General features: G+C 33.9%; 1 pseudogene; it reads left to right on the top strand.

Annotated features, from left to right (window-relative positions):
* Positions 1–19,873: 19,873 nt before the first annotated feature.
* Positions 19,874–20,809, top strand: LOC124234853 (olfactory receptor 4F21-like; annotated as a pseudogene).
* Positions 20,810–24,233: the final 3,424 nt, after the last annotated feature.

Raw genomic sequence — 24,233 nt, 5'->3', positions numbered from 1 at the left:
TACTTGGCATCGTGCCACATTCTGGGATAAAACACATACTCTGTGTTTATGTAGTTTGTAGTCTAGTTTGAAGTACTAAATAACTAATCACATAGCTGGACAATTATAATGGTGATAAGTTATTTGAAGAACAAAGTGTTATGAGAACTATAAGAGCTCATTGCAGCGTTGTCTACCCTGGTCTGGAAGAAGATGTTCGTGCTAAGACCTAAATGATTAATAGGAGTTAAATAAGTGAGTAAGAATAGGAAGAGTGATCTACCCAAATGAATGGCATAGGAAATCTCTGAAGCATGAAGAAACAGAACAGGTTGTAATAAATCAAAGAAGACCAGGAAGGGTCTGATCAAGGCAGAATTCTAAAGGGTGTGTAAAGAATTTGGCCTGTATCTTAGAAGTGATAGAAAGCTATTGAGGCAGAACAGTGAAATATCACGTTAGTGCTTTAAAAAGTTTACAATAGATGTGAAGTGAAGAATGCAGTAGCAGGATCTGGAGGGGAGAAAGAGAGACAAATTATGAGTCTGTCTCTGGACCATATCAAATCAGCGTAGAAAAGGTGAATTTGTCAATAAATGGTGTTGACACAGCTTACCAAACTCGGCAAAGGTAATTGAATTCCTTACCTTACAACAGTAACTAAAATGAGCTTTTAATGCCTATTTAAATAAAAAGAAAAGAAACAAAAACATAGAAGAAAATATAGGCTTACTTTTAGATAATTTTTTGTGTGAGAAAAAAGTCTTCCTAAGCATGTCCCCACATGAGCAAATCATGCAGACAAAAATGACACCTTCAGATTCAAAAATTTAAATATTCCATATAATTTTTTAAAAATAAAAAACAAGTGTGGCAAAATAGTTGTTAAATATAATGATAAACCAAATTTAAAATGAAAAATGCATAAAATCTTGGATAAAATAAGAAATATAAATAGCCAAGATATGAAGAACAGCGAACTCACTAGCAATTAAGGAAATGTAAATAAATCAATACGGAGTTGCTCTTATGTTTGTAGAAAAGTGTTAGAGTTAAAAATAAGTGAATAATATGAGTGACGCTGTGAGAAAACAGACTCTCTCATACTCTGTAATTCGGAGTACAAATTCATACACCTTCTCCAGAACACAATTTCAAAATATATTTCAAATATTTAAAAATTGCCTATTACTAAGACTTTCACTGTGGGAATTTTTTAAAAGTAATAAGAGCAGATAAGCTAAAATATTTAGATATTGCAGCAAGTGCTGCACAATTATTTATAAGAAGAAAAAAATTTAGAAATAACCTAGACCCAAACAATGAGGAATTTAATTACAGTACAATAGTACATCCAACTGGGAAAAGCACTCAACCTTATATATAGAAAAATATCATGAAAATGTTTATACTGAGCTTTTAATAAAAAGAGCAGCTTACAAAAGAAAAAGTATAGAAAACAAGTTTAAAAAAATTAAGTCTAGAAAATGGAAATAGCCACAACTGGAAGGACCCACAACTAAGAATATACAACTATGTACTGGGGGGCTTTGGGGAGAAAAAGGAAAAAATAAAATCTTAAAAAAAAAAAGAAAATAGAAGTAAAGGATAAGCAACAGATTATTGATCTCTGGACATATATGTATTTATTAATTTGAGCCATAGGAAAGTGGTATTACAATAGATCAAAAATAGTCAAATATCAGTTTCACGGGGTTCCAACTAAATATTATTTTTTTCTTATGATATTTTCTAAACTATTTTCCCTTTTCATAACCAATCATAATTAATATTTATTCCACACCTGAATTGAATACCATGGATTCCTGCTCTTACTGCCACCATCAAGCTTTCCTTCACTTTGCCCCACACCACTGACTACCATTTTTTCTCATGTCATCGCTTCTCCCTATGCTACTCTACATCATGCCCAGGCTCCAGCTTGGGCACAACCCTGCACAATATAAGCAAGTGGGAGCACAATAGATACTCTATAGCCAAGAATATACCTCAGGGCAGCCAGGCTAGGAGTAATGGGCATCCTGAGGTTATGGATGTGGAGTGAGCACTGTTTCCAAAAGAAAACATTATAGGGGGGGTACTAGGAAATCCTGACAGAAGGGCACTGGATGGAGAATTTTATAGCCAATAACTGGCAAAAATAGAGCAGAACTGAACCAGAGAAAATGGGACAGTTATTGAGGTGAATGACAATGGATGTGAGTTGCAAGGAGTAACCAGCTGTTTTTACATTTTGACCAAGTAATGTGTGGATTTTTAAAAGATACATATTCTGAAATGTAGAACGCATATTCAATATGATCACAATTATAGAAGATGAAGAAACAATTGCTTTAAAGATTCAGAGATAATACAGTAAAAGGAAATTACTAATCATTTTCTCTGAGTAGTGAAAATAAATGGGTGATTTTGTTGCTTTTTCTTACTTTATTTTCTAAAATTAAGTATTTTTTATTTAAATATCAGTTGACTTCATTTGTTAGTGCAATGGGAAAAAAAGAAGCAATATTGTCATCAGGCAAGAATACAGACAATTTATGCTAAAATATGTTAGCGCACTAACTCCATAATGGGGAGTTCCAATTAAAAAGGAAAAGAAAAATACACAAACAAATAACCCACAATTGAAACAATACAGATGACAGTTAAACTAATTTAAAGATATTTCAACCTCAGCAATCACTAAGAAAATGCAATTTTAAAAGAAGAGCTTTGTTTTGTTTTGTTGTCTTCCCCTTTGTCTTTTGGCCAAGACCAAAAAAGAGAGAGAAAGAGAAAAGTAGAAATTAATCCCAGTGTGTTCAAAGGAGTCCTTATTATAGGAATTCTTATGCATGATTGGTGAGAGTGGGAATTAGTATTGTTTATTAGAATTTAAAATGTTCAAATCTAGGCAATAACAAAGGTCCCTGAGGCCCCTTACCCTGAACAGAGGGTTAAATTCATGGAGAAAATATCATAACCAAAAGGAAATCCCACAGCTTACCTGCACAGTGCTGGTATATATACTTATATGTTTAGTACACTGTTACCCAGTAGCAATAGCAAAGAATAACCCAAATAGAAATTAATACAGAATCTTTTAATCAAATTATAGTGCAGCTATACAATGAAATACTATGTAGCTATTAAAAATAATGGTACAGCTCTACGTAAATTGAGACCTAAAGTAAAAAATCTTACAGAATAGAATCAGTAGTATGATTCTGTGTGTTTGCACATAAAACATCTTAAAGAACGAATGTTTCACTTTTAAGAATTATTAATGTAGTAAAATGTGATTGATTATACATGACGTTAACTCCTAAAATCCTTGTTTCTGCATTTTGGATGCCTTTTACAAATAATCAACATTTATTAATAAAAAACATGGAATTTTCAAAACACAAAAGTGAAAATTCAAGATGCACAGCATGTTAAATTAAGAAATAGAACATAAATATTGGAAAAAATGAAATAAAATTTTACTAGTAAGTGATCAACTCTTTTCTCATCAAAAATCAAAATTATCAGTGTAACAAAAATTCTCAGCAAGGGCTCCATCTTGAGGTGTAATTTTTATTGCTTTATATTTTAAACAGTATCTTCTTCTGGAGAGGTTGTGTGGTATTTATATTAGTTGATACATTTCTGGATTGTTTAAGCATGGAGATATTCAAAAAAAAAGAAGAAAAGGGAGGAAAGTGACAGAGGTAGAATAAAAAAACAGGAGAGAAGAAAACTAGAAGTAAGCAATTGAGGGAGTTAAAGAAAGGGGAGAAGGCAGTCTCTGTGAGAGTCATCTGATTACAGTCCTGCCTAAACTTCAGGAATTTTTACTCCTTCACAAAAGTTTATAGACTCCTTTGAATATATCCTCTGTCTGTCCCCAGCCTCATATCTTCATTCTCCCCTACCCCCACCAAGTACTCTCCAATTTTCTTAAACTACTTTGATAACCCCATTTTTGTTTGTTAATATTAGTTTGCCTGCCTGCTTGCTTGCTTCTCACGACTGAACTGATATGTGCATGCTCTGAGTTCTGCTGACTGTTTCTTACCTGTGAGTACAATTCGTACAACACTTCCTCAAAGACAGCTTCCTCTTTCTTCCTGCTACAATTGAACTTTTTCCTTTATGCTCTCCTGTTATGTTGTGCAATCATAATTTTATGATGTTATGAATTGACATTTGACTATCCTGTATGTCACTCCTACCATACCTTTGAGTTCTCTAAGGACAGATAGTATCTTATTAACAAATTCTGGCCCATTGTAAGTGTTCAATAAATGTTTATGAATGCATGGATAGATGGATGAATGGTCTGATAATAACAGTTTCTTGGTATGTAATATTTTATCCTACGTTTTTGATCCTGCCCATAGAAAGGCTAATTACATTGTTGATCAAAAAATGTTTTAAGCATCTGACAGGGTGATTTAGTCCCTCACAACCTGCCTGTCACTTTATCATAAGCCAAGAAAGTGAATTGAACAAGTTTAAGGGAGGTTCACTCAAAGGATAATGTGAATCCAAATTGACTTTTGAAGCACACAGGTGTATCTTATGTTAATTAATTTTAATAAAAAAGAACTGATAGGAGAGGGTTTAACTGGCACCATATCTCATAGAATAACACGCAACGGCAAGCTAGAAAAGATAGAGTCCAACAAGTGTACAGCCCTGTTGAAACACTACCTGTGCTAAGGAGGCTGCCCTCAGGGTCCACTGTCTAAATCCATGTCTTTGAGAGCTTGGGATGCACAGGCAGTGGGGCTGGTTCTTCATCGTGGGTGTTGACATTCCCTCTAGGCACCCCAGAATCCAGATGAGTTCTACTTTATTATTTATTGACTAAATATTTATATAACTAAATATTTTGTCCTAATTTTTCTCTTAGGACACGTACTACATTATGTTTCAGATTCCTCCACAACAACTTTAATTCCTATTTGCCCATTCATCTCTGAATCCTCAGTTCAGGAAACTTCCCAGCCCTCACATCCTAAAGCACTTCTCACTGTCACTCAGAGCTACATTACTTGCTTCTAATGAACCCTTTGATTCTCATTAAATGAAGCAGGAGCTAGAAACAGCAGCAACAGAAGCTATGAGTGTTGTTGGCAGTGTACAAGCAGTGACGTGGTGATATCCCTCACTCATCAATATGCTATGTGCTTTCCTTCATCTTTTAAATCATCTCTAACCTGAACTGTGATTCACCTTCCATGTCCTTCTATTGATACCTACAATTATCTCAATGCATGGTTCTCTTGTAAATTATTTCTATTGGCTATTTCTACATGTGAAAATTGTCTCTCCCCAATAAAAAATGAAATAGTCAAAAAGTAAATAGAAAATTGTCACTATCAAGCTGTTTTACACTATTTGTCACTTTCTTTCTACTGATCTTGATTAGTTCAAAATAATCAAAATATTTATGAAGGTATACACAACATTTTTGTCTTTCTCTAATTCCTCAGATGAGTCTTTCCTTGATTACTATTCCTTTATCTCTTTAACATAGGTTATAGATAATTGAAACAAATATAATATTTTTCCACTCTGCACTCCTGCCAAAAGTTCTAAAACTAACTTTGGTGTACTTATATTAACTGGTATCCATGACATTTGACCACTTGAAGCAGTCTCTTGGAAAATTATTTTTTTAAATGTTGTTTTACTTATTTATTTTATATCCCCCTTCCAAAAACTAGTAGTCATTGTAGAATATATTCTTGGGATTTTTATCTGATGAATTTATTTGTATCTTTGTAAAGAAATTCCTTTTGAATACATTCCTTAACACTAAAAAGTCTATGATCTAGCCAGTAATATCCAAATATATTGTTTATTCCCTTGAAGAAATGGTACAAGTATGAAATAAATATTTATCAACATCTCTAACGTCTGTCTAATGCAAAAAAAATCAAACTCGGTAAAGTCTATAGTAAATTTGCACGTTGAATTTATGTTTTTGACCAGAGGAACCAAAGTTCCTGTTCATTATTTCCGTTAATTCTGTGAGAACAAGAAGGAATAAAGCACAATGTTACAAAGGAGCACGGTGTGATCCTGGCAGTGAGGAAGCAGAATCACTGAAAACCTCTCTCATTTCTGCCTTCTCCACCTTCACTGGTTAACTCCACTCTCCCTGGCCCTGACTTGTGTCCAGCAAGATTCTGTGACCCACCAGACAAGTTTTGATGCCTTCTACAAGCCAACCCTTCTGTTAAAGCACAGATATTTCTCTAACAATTTTTAATCCGCTAATTTGTGAACTTCAAAGGACTTTCTCTACATCTGAATAATGAAGCTTCTAAGCCACTGAAGTATAATTAACACATCTAAAAGGTATATTTCCGTTATGTGAGACTCATGCCCACGACACATTTTTATTTCCAGAGGAATGTTCACCAAACCTGACATGACCGGTGGAATATTACCCCGCTTCCCAACTCCTACACCTGGTCATCCACAAGCATGAAACCCAGAATACCTCTAGGGTCACATAGATTTTCCCATAGTTTCAAGGACAATATAGTATCAAATCTGAAGTAGAAAATTCAGTGCACTGTGAAATATGCTTGAATAAATATGAACAACCAGCAGGAGTCAGCTGGCTCAAAAGTAAGGGAAGCGGAAGGAAAAACAGCTTTAGTCTTAATGAGTTTTTCAAAAGCCTTCAAGGCACAGTCCAAAGCAGTGCACCTAATAATCAACTGTCCAAGTTCTTCTACTTCCTTCTGGAAAATGCTATAATCCAGACACGAAAAAATCTTCCCATAAATCAGGGTATAATCCAGACATATAGAACAACCTATGTAGCCTGAAACAAAAGTTTTAATTATTTTCCCCTGATAAACGTTAGCACCCAAGATATAGTCAGTAAGTGTTGAATTGAAAAAGAGAGAGAAAATCTTTGTAATTTGAAAATTTCGGCAGACTATCAACTTTAATTTTATCTTATATACTTACCTCAACAAAAAAATGAAGACAAAACAGATCTCAGAAAGCAGGATCTTCAGATAATTCCTGTATTGTTTAAAAATCTTTCCGTTTTGATGCTCTTCGGTTATTATTAAGACATAATTATGGTTAGAGCTCCTCCAGCAGAAATGTCAGCTCTCAGTGACCACTTTATACTTTCATGACTTAAGTGTTCAGTTCATTTATCTAGGGAATTCCACCTTGGAATCCCCATGGCCTGAAGAAAAATGGAATATTAGAAATTTGGTCCACAGTAAAATTAAAGGAAAACAAAGAAATATTTATGCAACCAAGTACACCTGAGGAATTCTTTAAAGGAGAATCAATATTTACAGGCAGTAGAATGTCTATAAGTTACCTCTAAAACTAGTATCAGTGAACCAGGCATAGATATTAACACATTAAATAAGCATGGTTTAAAATTCTCTTGTGAAGCATATTCACAATGAAAAAACTTAAGTGAGAAACCATGCACCTGCATTCCCATTTTAATGAAGTCTCAGGTAAAATAAGTGTCTTGACTAATGTCACCCTGTTGATTGTGGAGTCAAGACTCAAATCCAGATCTGCCTGATTTCAGAGACCATGTCATTCGACACTATACTGTGCTGTCTCCCTATTATGTCATTGTCGCACATTAACGGGGGTTGGCAGGATTATGTACCTTTTAAATTTCATAATCAATGTGACAAATATCTCATGCCACATTTATAGCAAGACTGTGAGGTAAAAGTGTGATATTCTTTTGTCTTAGATTAAAAATGAGAATTTATAGATGTGATTCACTTAAGGTTGGTAGCAAGCCAGAGGCAAGAATTCACATAATCCTAGGATTCTCTCTGAATGCCAGACATACTAAATGCCTGGAATGTTGCTCAGAAAAGAAAACTAAACAAATACAAAATTCAGTCTCATACACTCAATCATGGGCATTCAAAACTATAATAAAAATTTTTTTAAGACATGTTTTCAGCTGAAATAAATATGCAAACTTAGTTGTGAATGAAATTGCCATTAATCATTTCCTGTTTACTAAATATTATGCCAAGTTCTTCATGAAGCCTAATCTGGGGATCTTAAAAGTAGCTGAGAAATTTTGTGAGTTAATTGTTTAAAAATCTCAGAGGCACAGAGAGGATACAAAGCTAAGTGTGATTTTTAAAATCATGCTTATTCAAAGTAAAGGACCAAATGAGTAATTGATAATAGAAATTAGTTCCTAAAAAATTATCAAAATCTGTCTAAAAATTTTAATTGTAATTAAATTGTGATGAATGAAAGAACAGAGTGCACATATACCAGCTTTCAAGAAACTGTTATTATGGCTAGGGAGAGATCTTTCTGTCTGGAAGAATTAAAGTGAAAACAAACAATCATATGACAGAATTGCCATAGGGTACATTTGTATTAGGTAATTTGTAAAGTATTTTCACAGAGATGGGTTTGTGAGTCATTAACATAACTTCTTTTAAAATCTAATTTGGAATGTACATTAAATGATAAAAAAGTAGTTGAAAAGTAAAATAATTATTCACTATCAGTTATTGTTGAGCTACAAAATACATCTCAACAATCACTGATTTAAATAATTAATTGTCAAATTAAGTTAATTGGCACAGTCTCATAATCCACCCATTCAATTCTACAAGAAACAAAGGAGAAGTGGAAAGCCTAGTCAATAAACTAATTATTTGATTTCCATGATATTAAACAGATATTTTGACTCAGTTGGTATTGGATTGTGGAAGCAGCCCTAAACATGGGGCTCCATGCAGGCCTGTGCCTTTCAGAGCGAGAAATGTCACAGGGATGATTACTACCAAGAGTGATCAATGTGGGACTGGGCAACATGCGTTCATTCTTTTAGTCATTAATGTTTATTGACTATTTTCTGGTTGTTTACAAGAACAAAATGCTTTTGAATGTTAAAATCTTATACCTGACCTTGGAAGAATATTCACTATGTAGGCCAAACCTCTACTTTCATGATTTGAGGTCTTGACAATTTTGCCTGCTCAAAATTCTATTGGCTATTGAACTGAAAAGATGTCTGAAATTTCTTCTTTACATTATAATGGGCAGAATTGCAAGTTAAGATGCAAACGCATTACTTTAAAATATTTTTATATATCTACCTAGTTTATTCAATATGAACCCATATATGGTAAAAGAATTTCAAGAAGTACGATGAGTGTTAAATTGCTCTTTTTCCCAGCTTCTGAGAAGCAATCACTGTTAAATATTTTGTTTCGAATCTTTTGAAAAAGTTTTCTATGCATATATAGTATATCCCTTTTGAAATACAAAAGGATTCACACTATATATACTGTGGAATGTATTTTAAGAAATTTTTGGGAAATTTGGGAAACCAGAGAAGTGAAACATCAATCTCTGAAATTCCTACAAAGCATGATGTGAAACACTGCGTGCTTGAATGGGCTTCCAAATCAGAGTGGACCCATGGTAAAGGCATAAACAAATTTTAAATGTAAAGTCTACAGAGGAAAGATTAAAGCCCAACCAAACTGTATTCCAAGTAGCTATGCAGAAATAGACATAGAGGCTTAAGTGAAAGATTGCCCATAATGCAGCTGTAAACTTTGAAAGACAGGAACACCAATTATCAAGAAGGACAGAAATAAAGTTACACCATATCTTCCTACAAGGCCTGCAGACATTTCTCCTTCTCCAGATCAAAGAACCGTTGTTTCACTTGGATGGATGGTTCACACACTTCAGGAAACTCTTGACTTTGTGGATGCGCTGTGCTTACCTGATACTTGGTTTGTTAATATTTTTTTCCTAGGGTAATTGGTCTGTTTAATTAAAAAAAATAATTTCTAAAGTTAGCTTTGGAAATAAATATTTTCCTTGAAATGAATCGATTTTATTTTGTACTTCAAGTTCATTTTTGAAAAAATACATATAAAATTCTTTTAAATTTCTTGTGTGCCTGTGGTGATTTTTTCATCCCCAATTGCCATACTGTGAAATTTGTTTTCTTTATTTAAAAATATGAGCTAACATTTTAAAAAATATTGGCTAAATATTTCAATTGCCATATTTGCTTCAAAGAAATTATCTTAGAGTTATTCGATTCTACTATAAATTTGGTTTTTAATTCATGAATATTTACTTTTCTATATATTATTTTCTGCCACTTTGATTAGGTTTTATGTATTATTCATCACATAAATTCTAAAGTTGAAAAAATAATTATAATATTAGGTTGATTCTTATTTGGTTATGTTAAAAGTATAAGAGTTATAAAATTTTCTCTGAGCAATATTTTAGCTATAATCTAAACCTTCTAATGACTACTATTATCATTATTATTATAATCTAGATTACTTAAAACTTTAAATTGCATTTCACTTGACTTAAATTTGTAAGAGAATATTTTCTTATTATTGATTCCATTTTATCTCCTCTCTTACCACATCAATCATACTTTTTAAAAGATTTTTAGTAGTTGCCCTAGAGTTAGCAATATACATTTTAACTAAGCTATTTCTTTAATATAAGCTAAAATTACAATCATAAAAACCATTTATTAACATGAGAAAAGAAATAATGTTTCAAGGGATTGCAAATTCCTCGATTATTTGCCTCTGAAACTTTTATTTCTCTTTCACTTTTGAAGGATAATTTCACTGGATATAGAATTCTAGGTCAATGGGGTTTCTTCTTTCAATCAATTGAATATTTCACTCCACTCTTCTTACTTTCAGGGTCTCTAACAAGAGGCCTGCTAAAATTTTTATCCTGTTCCTCTATAGGTAAGATATCCCCCACAACTTTGGTTTCTTTTAAGATTTTTTCTTTGTTTTTTGATCTGCAGTTTGTATTTGATATGCCTATATGTTGGGGGTTTGTTTTGTATTTATCATTCTGGGTCTTCTCTGGGCTCCCTGGATCTAGGTTCTTTTATTATTCTTTGACAATTCTCAGCCATTATTACTTCAAATATTTCTTCCTCTCTGTTCTCTTTTTCTTCTCCTTCTGTTATCACACATACACATATATAATATACAATGGGAAAAAGACAATATCTTCAATAAATGCTGTTGTAAAAACTGTACAGACACCTGGAAAAGAATAAAAGTGGACCATTATCTTACATCATACAAGAAAATTAACTAAAATGAATTAAAGACTTGAATTTAATATCTGAAACCATAAAACTCCTAGAAGAAAACGTAGGTGGTTAAGCTTCTAGACATTGGTCTTGGTGATGACTTTTTGGATCTGACTCTAAATGTTGGACAACAAAAGAAAAAATAAGCAAATGGGACTACATCAAACTAAAAGGCTTCTGCACAATGAAGGAAACCAGCAACAAAATTAAAAGGCAGTCTATTGAATGGGCAAGATATTTTCAAATCATATATCTGATAAAGGGTTAATATCCAAAATATATAAAGAACTTATACAACTCAATACAAAAAAAAACAAACAATCTGTTTAAAAAATGAGAAGAGAGGGGCTGGCCCCATGGCCGAATGGTTAGGTTCATGTGCTTCACTTTGGTGGCCCAGGGTTTCACCAGTTCGGATCCTGGGCGCGGATATGGCACCACTCGTCGAGCCATGCTGAGGTGGCATCCCACATGCCAAAACTAGAAGGACCCACAACTAAAAATATACAACTGTGTACCAGGGGGCTTTGGGGAGAAAAAGGAAAAATAAAATCTTTAAATAAAAAATGAGAAGAGGATCTGAATAGACATTTTTCCAAAGGAGACATATGGATTGGCAAAAGATGCTCAGCATTACTAAGCATAAGGGAAATGTAATAGAAATCACAATGAGATATCACCTCACGCCTTCAGAATGGCTATTATCAAAAAGACAAGAAATAACAGTTGTTTACAGGGATGTGGAGAAAAGAGAACCCTTGTGTACTATTGGTGGGAATGGAAATAGGTGCAGACACTATGGAAAACAGTATGAAGTTTCATCAAAAAATTAAAAACAGAACTACCATATGATCTGGCAACTCCACTTCTGGATATTTGTTCAAAGAAAATAAAACACTAATTCAAAAATATATAGGCACCCCATGTTCACTGCAGCATTATGTACAATAGCCAAGATATGGAAAAAACCTAAGTGTTCATTGAGAGATGAATGGATAAAGAAGATGTGGTATATATACACAACACAATCATAAAAAAATAATGAAGTCTTGCCATTTGCAACAACATGGATAGACCTTTAGGGTATTATGCTAAGTGATAAGTCAGACAGAGAAAGACAAGTACTGCATGATTTTACCTATATGTGGAATCTAAAACACAAAAATTGAACAAACAAAATAAAAACAAAAGAACAAACAAAATAAAACAAAACTCATAGATATGTAGAAAAGATTACCGGTTTCCACAGGGGAGAGGGGTTGGGGGTTGGATGAAATGGATGAAAGAGATCAAGAAGTACAAACTTCCAGTTACAAAATAAATGTCATGAGGATGTAATGTGCAGCATAGCGACTATAATCAATAATATTGTATTGCATATTTGGAAGTTGCCAAGAGAGTAAATCTTAAAAGTTTTCATTACAAGAAAAAAATTTCGGCAACTTTCTATGGCAACTTTCTAGACCTATTGTGATCATTTCGCAGTGTATACAAATATCAACTAATTATCTCATACATCTGAAAGTAATATAATATTATATGTCAATTATACTTCAATAAAATAAATAAATACAAAAAATTTTAAAAATAAAGTTAAAGAAAGAAAGAAAATATTCTCCAATGACATATGTTGACACATACACTTGCCGCTATTATTAAGAACAGTAAGAGAAGGATGCATTACAAGATTGATCATTGTTACCTCCAAGAATAGATGAGATTGGGAGAGGACAGATGAAGGGGGCCTTCAATATTTGCTCCAAATACATCTAATGAATTGCTTGAACCTTATTAAATTACACTGTATCCAAATGGTATTTGTTTAATAAAGCAGGGAATTAAAAAGTATCTTTCCATTCTCTTTTTATCACTTAGAGAAATGCCTGTAATATTGTTTATACTTAAACCATTAATTTTCAGGGTTCTTCTCAAGGAAGCAATGAAAATGTTGAGACCTACTGTTCCTCTGAAATCCCAGGAAGCAGAACCTTTAAGTGATGAGCACAGTTGCAACATGCCAATGATGAGCTGGTTGTCACCTGCCCATCTACATAACTCACCAAACTTCTGCTGGGACTAGAACTGACTTCTTAGTTCACTTTATGACATGATAGATAAGACAAAAAGGAAGAAATTTATATCCTCCTAACAAACAGAATATACATGTTTTACACCTCCTTTTCTTACATTTAATAATCTTTTTAGTTGTACTTAACTCATGTAAGCAAGAAAAGTGCGCACTATTACACGATGCATTCAATTCAGGGAAAGTAGGAAGCTAAGGATCCCTGAGGAGCATGACAGGGAAAGTCATTCCAAACACAGAAAGTTTCCAAGCCCAGAGACGACTCTTCTCAGCGCATATTTACCACACTGAGGAGAATGTCCTCCCTCCAACACTGGTCGTGGCAGGAAATTAATTGGACATCCTTTCAGACTTTGTGTAGAATCTAGAGTAAGCTCTCTCAGTCAGTGAAGAAGGACATGGTTTCAGAGATTATCTCTATAGAATAGGTATATCCCAAATGGTGTACTTTTGAACTTTCACTTTTAATGCCTCCCTTCTATTTTAAGACTAAATTGTTTGTTTTTTCCATAGCATTCTTTTATACCACATCTGGAGCTTACAGTTCTGACTAGCTTATTTATTTAGTGTGCTTATAGGAAGTTTATGGGTTTTCTCACCCAACTAATGCTTGGGACTTCTGGGCTCCAAACAGCAGCTTCACAACGCTCACAAAAAACACTGCCTTTCTACAATCTTAGAAGTTCCTTCTGATGCCCAATTTGGGGAAGATTGGTTTTCATAGGCTGTCCAACTTATGCTTATGTTTTCTAATTATTTGTGGATTTTATGTGTTCTACCATTTGATCAAAGTAGTAAATGCAGAAAACCTCAGTCATTAACATTAATAGGCCTAAGTGCAGTCCAATAAAGACAAGCAATGAAGTTAAAATGATTTTAATATAAACAGGAACAGCTTTTCCTATTGTTATTAGCCTTCTACATTTGTTTGTGTATGGGATACCTCTTCATAGGATAAAATGTCTTATTTTAGAAATCTTTTTTATTTTCTTAGTCATATCAAAACCAGAAGCCATCTCTAGTAGGGAACTGTACTGGAGGCGTGGGAGGCAGACAGACCTTAGCTTATATGGTAGTTCTGTTACTATCTAGCTTATGACTTGGAAAAATCGAGCTTTCTCACCCACGAAATGGCAATACTCATTGTGATTATTGAAATAATGTTTGTAAAGTGTTTAGCACAGCAACTGTCATATAATAAGTACTAGTCAACTTTTTAATCATTCAGTTTCTAGCCTGAAAAAGGTAAAGGAGAAATAGATGGAGAGATTAAGAGAGAGAAAGAGAGAAAGGAGGAAGGAAGGATTTAACTTTCCAGCTTAGTGAAAAAAAATGTTTTTCCACAGAAATAAATATAAATAATGTAGATGAATAGTTTGAGAACAAGTAAACTTAGAGTTTACATTTTCTCTCATGAAGGACAGTCGGGAGCAAAAGGAGTTTCATATGTCTGTCATATAAGATAGTCTCAAAAAAGAAATCCCTTTTGCCTACAAGGGGCAATGGCCAGTGAATGTATGGAGCACATATTGGTCGTTAATTACCAGCCCTACTAATAGGCTTCATTCCTAAAGGTAAGAACTATTTATAACTATTTGTCTTGAGCAATGATGATGAATCTAAAAATGAGTTAATCTCTCTGTGTTTCTCAATCGCTTGAAGCTGCTAAGGGTGAAACCTGAGCCTGTGCAGGTACATGGACCCACTCCTCAATCCTCCAGCATCTAGTTCCATAATTATCTCTCTTATTTTTGCTCCCCATAATCTATTTCTTTTTCTGTGTCTCTTTTTCCTTTGTTGTCATTTTATCCAAGTGCTTTTCATTCATGTTGTTTATATCCTTCCAGTCTTATTCTCATAGTTAAAAGTATATTACAAGATACATAAAATATTCTTCAAAATGTTGGTATCTTTGTTCAAATGTTATGTGAAATGTCTTGAATTTTTCACCCCCTTTCTCTCTGAAAATTAGGATGACACAAATGAAAAGTAATGTCTATGTCTTGGTTATTCTATTCCTACTGACACAATATGAAAAAGCATGCCAGCTTTATTTTTATCAGAAGAATTCACTGTTCCCACGGTTTCCTGAAAACCATCAAAATTATTTAGCACTTTCTATATACATAATGGATAACATTTATTTAGCACTTACTATATGTCCCAGAATTTTCTGATGTTTTCTTGTTTCAACTCATTTAGTCCTCAAAACAATCATATGAGGTAATGATTCTTAATATCTGTCTTTAAAAGCTGAAGAAACTGATGCAGTGGACATTTCAGTAACTCACCTGGAACACACCGCTGGTAAGCGGAAGGTCTGGGGATGTAAACAGTTTGGCTACTGTGTCTGTGCTCTTAAACACAGGATTACCCTGTGTATTGGAAATGGCTCTTATATAATGTTCTTATTCCCTCAATTAATTTTGATATATTTGTTTTTAAATTAGATAAACAATGAATATTACCTCTACAAATACAGTAAATCAAGTTGAAGATAAAGAAACAAGCATAGGATTATTTATCTCACTTCCTATAGAAATTTGGGGCAAAATCCAAACATTACTCATGCCAAATGCCATTTGAAAACACCCAAATAAAAAAGATTTTTCTCTATAAATGTTTCCTTGACTTATTGATATCTTTACATACTAGTTAATGTAGACTTAATAATCTTTTTAAAATTTCTTATGAATGTTACGAATGCTTCTACTTACTTAATCAGTCCCTTATTCTTAAACAGTTTGTATTACAAGAAATGTTGATAAGTGAAGTAAACGAACATTACATATTTCGTCTATTTGTCTGTTTGTTCCTCTCAATTAATTCCAAGACATAGGATTACTGAGTCACGTGTAAAATATTTTTTGCTTCTGTTACTCAACTGCCCTCTGGAATGACTGTGCCACTCACATTCCCATCCGCTGAGAGTGAGAAGTCCTGCTTCCCGAATCCCACAGCAACAACAAGTTTGTTCACTCTACTGGGGAAAAAAATACAAAAGTGGAATCTGTGCTTTCTGAATTTGGAGTAACTGTAGAAAGTTCTCTTCAACATCAAGTTTTAAAAATTAATTCATACATATTTTATCACAATGTTATAATTTCACTTTTACATTTAAGCCTTCTAATCATCCAGAACTTACTCTGCTGTAAGATGTATGGTAAGATACAATTTTCTGTTTCCAGTGTTGAGCTGCATGTTTAACAGCTGTTGAACTCTTGAATTTACTAAATAACTCTTACTATTGTACATAATTGTAATGCCTTCTTTATCATTACTAAAATCCCTAGTTTTTATCTCATTCTCAATTGGGTTTTTGTTACATTTATCTGTTCAACTTTACTCATATTAATTATTGTTTAATTAGTATACATTTACTATATATTCCTTTATAGAAAGAAATATTTTTTATAGAAAGCATTCTCTTCTCTCCCCCAGTTTCCATTTTGTTTCCTTTTCAAAATTTCCCTGGTCTTTGAAATGGACTTTTGGATCACTTTGTAATGTTCCAAAAGATTTCCACTGGACTTTTAATGAGCACTGCAGTTATTCCTCAGAATAGTTCAGTGTGAATTGATATTTTTATAACTTTAGTCTTCTTTTTTTCAGTCGTCATGCTTTCATCTCCCACTTCAATCAGGGTTTCAAGTATTTCAGAAAAGTTTGTTTTCAATAGAATGCATACATTGCAGATTTGTTTCATTCATAAATGAGGACTCTTTTTATCATTTTAACAGGGTATTACTAATTTTACTATATTTATTTAAATAATATTACTAGATTGAATATTTTCCATTTAATTGTTTTAAGTTTTTGAGATGGAAAGTTTATGATTTATGAATGATTGTAGTCTTGACACCTTCCTTTCAATAGTATTACTTAATTTAATCCTCTTTTCTATAGTACATGATTGAAACATAGTCCTGCAGGCTTCCTTCTTTATGTTCTTGATTTTGATGTTTCATCTATAATAAGATGTTGACTTCTGGCTTAAAAATTCTATTAAATTATAATATTAAAATATTTCTTATTTCTTGCTATTTTACTAAGAGTTTTTTTCAGGAATCAATTTTGAAATTTATTCAGTGACTGTTTACTATATGTGTTCCCTAAAATTTTTGTGGAAATGCTCTCTAAAATCAAATGTTGCTCTTCTTTTCTCAGGTTTTTATGTAATATGCTATGGGATCAAGAATTTTCTCTTGATAGACCCATTCAAAGGCTTTAAGTAAGAAAGCCATGTCATCATGTTTGATCTCTAGATAGACAGATCTGAAAACAGATTATAGAACAGACTAGACTTGGAGAAGAATGGTGCAGAGAGCTCATTAAGTTTCTTCTTCTATTTTCAAGATGGGAAAATATGTAGACTAAGAGTAAAAGACAAAATGATAATGGAAATTAGGAAGGAACTGAATTGAGAAATATTTGAGTAAAAATTGTGAAACTGGAGATAGAAATTAAAGGACAGAGAAGAAATTCACACAGATGTCTATACTGGGCACTTGGGAGAATGGTAATGATATTTATTAGGGCATTGGAGTAGATTAAAATATTATGAATTCTGTTTTGACTTGAAGGTGGAGGTGGCGTTTACATTTGTGTATATCCTATACAGCTTTGGCTATATTACTCTGGAATCCAGGGATAAAGCTACCTATTCAGAATTCAATATGTAGGTACTAGTTAAAATGAGTAAACTGATACTGAATAAAAAAATAAATACCTAGCACAGAACTCTGAGTCACACCAAAAATTGAGGATGAGCAGAGGAAGAATGATCACTGTGTTAGTGAAAGGTATAGAGAAATCAGAAAGGTAGAATAATTAGGGGAGGGCTGTCATAGAAACGGTCTGAATGCATTCAACCAATTAACAATTGAGTTATAGTGGATCAAACAAGTTAGAGTTTAATTTTCTCACATTACAACAATAAATCTAAAGGAAGATTGTTATTGGCTTTGCTCAAGTAACTCAACTGCATTGTTTTATCATATGGGCTTTAGAACTTCATGGTTGCTGCACTTTTAGTCATATATTTAGCATTAAATGCAGGAAAAAATGGACCATGAAAAGAACCTTCCCTACATCAAGCTCTGTCTTTTCATTTGGGAAAGTCCTCCAGACATGACATGAGTTTATATCTCATTGAACATTTCTCGGTCACATGCCCCATCTTAGACTAATTCACGGCCAAAGAAAATGGGATTAAAGTAACTGGTTTAGAAATATCATATACCATGCTCTAGACTTGGGATAGAGCTATTCTCTTCTAAAATTTAGAGCTTTCATCCTACTACCTGAACAAATGAAATTTCTGTTGTCAAGAAGAAGGGAGATTAGCTTTCTAAAAGCCAAGAAGCCAAGGGCAGAGGGAGTCACAGAAATAAGGACATGACAAAGAATATCATATGCTGCAGAGAGACCAAGGAAAATGGTGATTGAAAGTGAATTATTGCATGATGTATTCAGAATCCAGGGTTTCTTTCTATGAATAAAGTATCTTGGAAACTGAATTGTTGGGCTTATTGATGAACAAAAAGTGAGGATTGCCAATGAAGGGTTAGAGAGAGAAAGGAAAATTAGAAAGTGACCCAAGATTCAGAGATTTGATTTTTTTAAAAAGAAGTCAACTATATTAATAAGTAAAGGGAATCAAAAAAGTTGAAGAAAGTTTAATTGAAGGATCCTTGGGGGAAGATCCAGTGTATACTTGAAGGTGCTGGCCTTGAAGAGCATAGTGCCATGGTTAGGAGCATGGATTACGGTGTTCTACAGCTCTGGATAAAAGTCCTGGCTCTGACACTTGGTCCCCCTAGGACTCAGTTTCTTCTTTAGTAAAATGAGCCTAATAAAACAGTATTTCTATATAGAATTCTGTGTGGCTTAAATGAGATAACACAAAGCTTTGCATGGAGGACGCATCAATAAATATCATCTATTAATATTATGCATTTGTTAGATTAGATTAATATAAAAATTGTTTAATATGTTTTACTTATTAACAGTATTTGTATCCAAAATTTTTATTGACTACAGAGGTCTATGTATCCATAATGATAACGTGTCATGAGTCAAACATAAAAAATCACAATCTGCGAAGTTGACTTCCATGGTAAATTGTACAAACAAAAACAAAAACAAAACACACATACAGGTGATGCACAGTGAAAAGCATTAAACAATTTTGGCCTGGATATCTCTGTTTGATCAGTGAAATAAGAAGTTCAGCTAAGGAGAATTTGCAAATTAGTGTCAGAATATTAATATGAAAGTGACAGAAATGGTTGAGATTATTCAGATGGGAGACCACCTAGGTAAGTGGTCAGGAAAAACATCTAAAATCCTTCACAGGCAAGGCAAAACAAAACAAAACAAAACAAAACAAAACAGGAAGTTCTAAAAGTGGAATAAGAAGAAAAGTAATCCCTTTTACCTCCATCTAAAATATTCATAATTGCTTTTTCTTTTTAGGTAATCATTCCCCTGATGACCATAATGTTTCTATATTATTTATTTTTTTGCTTATCCAATTAAATGATTTCCAACTCTGAGATATATAACCCAAAGAGCAAACTAGCAGGATAAATAGGAAATCTATTTTCATACCACTGATCTGACTTTTCATTATTTTCTATCCTCAGGTGACTTGAAAATCAGCTCTTCTGCCTAAGTGAATGGATGGACTAAATGATTCTGTGATTTCTGAGTTTGTGTTGCTGGGACTCTCTAGTTCTTGGGAAACTAAAGTTTTTCTTATGTTGATATTCTCCTTGATCTATTTAAGGATCATCCTGGGGAATATCTTCATTTTGTTTTTGGTAATTTTTTATTCTCACTTACAATCTCCTATGTACTTCCTGCTTGCCAACCTGTCCTTCATTGATGTGGGGGGGTTGCTTCCTGCACAATCCTCAAGATTATCACAGACCACTTAAATGAATACAAGACCATTTATTTCCAAGGTTGTATGACACAGATAGGCTTCATCCACATCATGGGAGGAGTGGAGATGGTGTTACTCAGAGCCATAGCATTTGACAGGTACACGGCAGTCTGTAAGCCTCTTCACTACTTGAACGTCATGAATCCTAAAATATGTGGTTCATTTGTAATCACTAGCTGGGTAACTGGAGTGATCCATGCTATGTCTCAGTTTGCTTTTGTTGTAAACTTGCCTTTTTGTGGTCCTAATAAAGTCGACAGCTTTTATTGTGACTTTTCCAGGATCACTAAACTTGTGTGCACAGATGGAGCCAAGTTTGAGTTTATTGTTGCTGTTAACAGTGGCTTTATGAGCATAGGCACCTTCTTCATGCTAATCCTTTCCTATATCTTCATTTTTGTCACCGTCTGGAAATGTTCTTCAGAAGACTTATCCAAAGAATTTGTCACTTTGTCAGCTCATATCAATGTTGTAGTTCTTTTTTTCACTCCATGCATGTTTCTCTATATGATGTTTCCCCATATCATCAATTGATCAATACCTGTTCATTGCTGACTTTGCTATCACCCCTATCTCAAATCCTGCTATTTATACATTAAAGAACAAAGACATAAAGATAGTTATAAAAAGATTGAGCAAAGGGGGACATTATGGCAGATTCTGCTGACTCGATCTAACTTTGGAGCTCTAAAACTATACATCTATCTGCCTTTTGCACATCTGCACTTAGGCATCTGATATTTAAAATAGACAGAACTGGATGCATCATCTACCTCACTGAAAAAAATTCTACCACTTCTTTAGAACATTTACTCATTACCTTCGCTACCATTGGAAATGTGACTATACTGTGTAAGGATATTATTTTATTTATGATTTTAGCAGACAGAATCAATATATACTAAATACTATTTTATGATAGAAATTGTGATCATTTTCACAATCAGAAAGGATATAACAAATCCTTTTGCTTCTCATAAGGCTTGCAAATAAACTGCAAACTTGCTTTAGTTCATGTGAGGAATCATGGCATCAAATGGCACATATGTAGGACTAATATCTTTATTTAGTTACTCAAGTGGGTTCCCTCAGAAGACTCAAAGACAAAATTTGATTGCAGGTAGTTTATTTGGAAGCTGTTTTTTGAAGCATCAGTAAGGGAGGAGAAGTGATACTGAGAAGGGAAATATGCTTATGTTTGTAAACATAGCCAGAGTGCAAGCCTACTGTGGTCCTCCAGAAGACTATAGATTCTGTGACTTAGAATAGTCCCAACTGAAGGGGAAGTTATTTGGAGTACTTCCTCAGTTTTAGAGGGTGCATTAACTCCTTGGCATGTCCAGGCTTTCCCACAGCAAATATTGTGTATGCATGGTGGGAAGTCAGAGATAAGCAGGGAGATAGACTTTCTGGTACTGACAGTAAAGAACCATCTCCAAGAAGGGTAGACTTTAAAGTAGTCTCACAACATTGCTTTGTTACTTAGAGAACTGCTAACTAAACTTTTAATGGACACAGTAATTGTAAGTGAGCACAGAGAATTCTGTGATATAAAATATTTCTCTGCTTTCCACAAATCCCATAAAACCAGCGGTTCAAGGTGGGCCATTCAGCCATGGTCATGGCTGACTAGCCTATGAATCAGTTACCGCAGCAGAACATAATTTGCCACTCACACAAAGCATCTGATTTCTGCTGGGACAGAAGTGCCATCTTAATTCTGTTAGAAAAACTATAGCTAGAGACCAAAATAAAGTAAGATTTTTCTCATCCTGACGAAAAAATCAAATGAACCAAAAGACATTCTAAGATTCTACTTTACAAACAACTCTAGAAGTGTCATAATTGAATTCACTTTGTATCTTTGGCTCTGATTTTGAAGATAGGCATATTCTTAGAGGATGCTTTCAGTTTAGGGAAACTCAGAAACTAAGAGTTCTCAAAGAACATAGCATGGATAGTCTGTCTTTGAGCCTTGCTCTATCCCAAACACAGAGCTCTAAAGTTTCCCACTCCAGAAGCTAATCTCCGCAGTAAAGATATTCCACACTGAGGACAATACTATCCCGTAAATACTTGTCTAAATTGAAAGTATATTGTTTGTCTCACTGTGTTCTGACTGTATTTCAGGCCCAAGTTAGAATTGGAGTCAGCTTTATCTATGAAGAAGAGTCTGGTCACAGATAATGATGTTTCTAAAATAAGAAATATCATACTCTATAATAAATTCTTACTTCTCCCTTACTTCTCATCCTCTTTCACATTTAAACCAAGTTTCTCAGTATTTCAATATCAACTTCCCATATAACCAATTGGAATTTTCTGGAAGTTTATGAAATTTGCAGAAACATCAAGGGTTCCTTCTCAGTGAGTCCTGGAATTTCTGGACTCTCTAGAGCATAGGACCTTCCTACAACAGAAGGGACGCCTTCTCTACAGTCTTATAATTCCATAGATATTGAGATTCAGGAACGACTGTTCTCACTTCATGATCCAAAATTCGCCTATAGTAAGAGATGGCCCTTGGTAATGATTTATAATTTTGATTAATTGAGATATCCAAACAGGAAATTCGTTGCTAATGATATTGATTGCTAACAGTTTATGTCAGGAAGAAATTGAATAAACCATATGGACAGATCCTCCAGAATGGTCTGAAAATCAGTTATTTTCCATGGAAATGGAATTAAGATTCTACAACTTAATGGAATCAGAATGGCACCATAGAAGTTGGAGTCAGAGGGCCTTAGTCGTCCACCCTAGTCATGCTGCTTCCCAGTTCTATGGCCTCCTTTAAGACAAGCTAAGATACCACTTCTCAACATAAGATCCATTTCATGTGGTTGTTTATGAAGATTAGGTGAGACAACGTGAATGGAAGCTGGCATGTGAAGTATATTTAGTTCTCTTTCCCTGATTTTTCTTTTCGATAGCCACATACTTTTACTCTCTCCCTAAGGAGAATTTTGTCTCGAATATTTGAAGATATAAATATAAACTCTTGGAATCTAAAGATTCACTTCTTCAGTCTTAAATATATTGTGCTTTTTAAAATTAATTACAATAGTACTCTTTATCTGATTATGAATATAAATTAATTTCATAGTATTGTTAATACTCTGTCAACATAAAATATTAGCAACACCTTTCAAGGAATGTAGTAAGGGGAGTAGCAGGCACGGGCTTTGGTGTAATACATAGCACTTAGGCTCTCCTTCATCTGAAGAGTCCAGGAGTGAATAGGTTATACCCTAGGAATATGTTCAATAAATTCTTTTGATGTCACTAAAGAAAATTGGCTCCTTTTGTCATCTGATATTTTCTAATTCCAATCTCGTTTTCCAAACGTTGCCATCTACAAGCACTGTTGAAGGCAGAAAACTTTTACACACTATGAGGGTGAGAGCAGACTAAGTTAGGGAAAACTTTTAATCAACTTCTACACTCACTAATGATAAGTACGTTTATGGAATGGATATTGGCCATCCATTCACCTTTTTGAAAGGATTATTAAGAAGACGTATGTTATTAAGTGTACAATTAGGGGCTGGCCCAGTGGCACAGTGGTTAAGGCACACATTCTGTTTCGGCGGCCCAGGGTTTGCCAGTTCAGATCCCTGGTGCGGACATGGCACCGCTTGGCACACCATGCTGTGGTAGGTGTCCCACATATAAAGTAGAGGAAGATGGGCATGGATGTTAGCTCAGGGCCAGTCTTCCTCAGCAAAAAAGAGGATTGGCAGTAGTTAGCTCAGGGCTAATCTTCCACACACACAAAAAAAAAAATCACATTAAACTGTACAATTAATCTTATGACCCCAAATTCTTACTTTTAGTTATTTACTGAAGTGAAATGAAAAAGTTGACACATTAACCTATACAAGAATGTTCATATAGCTTTACTCTTAATTACTAAAAATCTGAAACACCCTTAACATGTAAACTGTGGAGTACATAAATGATATGGTGCATCCACACTAACTAATAAAAGGAAAAAACTTAATACATGCAAGAAAATGGATGAATCTCAAATGCAGAGTGAAAAAAGCCAGACGCAATAGGTAACATAATATATGATTCCATTTTTATGG

Source organism: Equus quagga, chromosome 2 (assembly GCF_021613505.1).
Source record: "Equus quagga isolate Etosha38 chromosome 2, UCLA_HA_Equagga_1.0, whole genome shotgun sequence".
NCBI lineage: Eukaryota > Metazoa > Chordata > Mammalia > Perissodactyla > Equidae > Equus > Equus quagga.
This window is presented reverse-complemented; position numbering and strand designations above follow the sequence as displayed.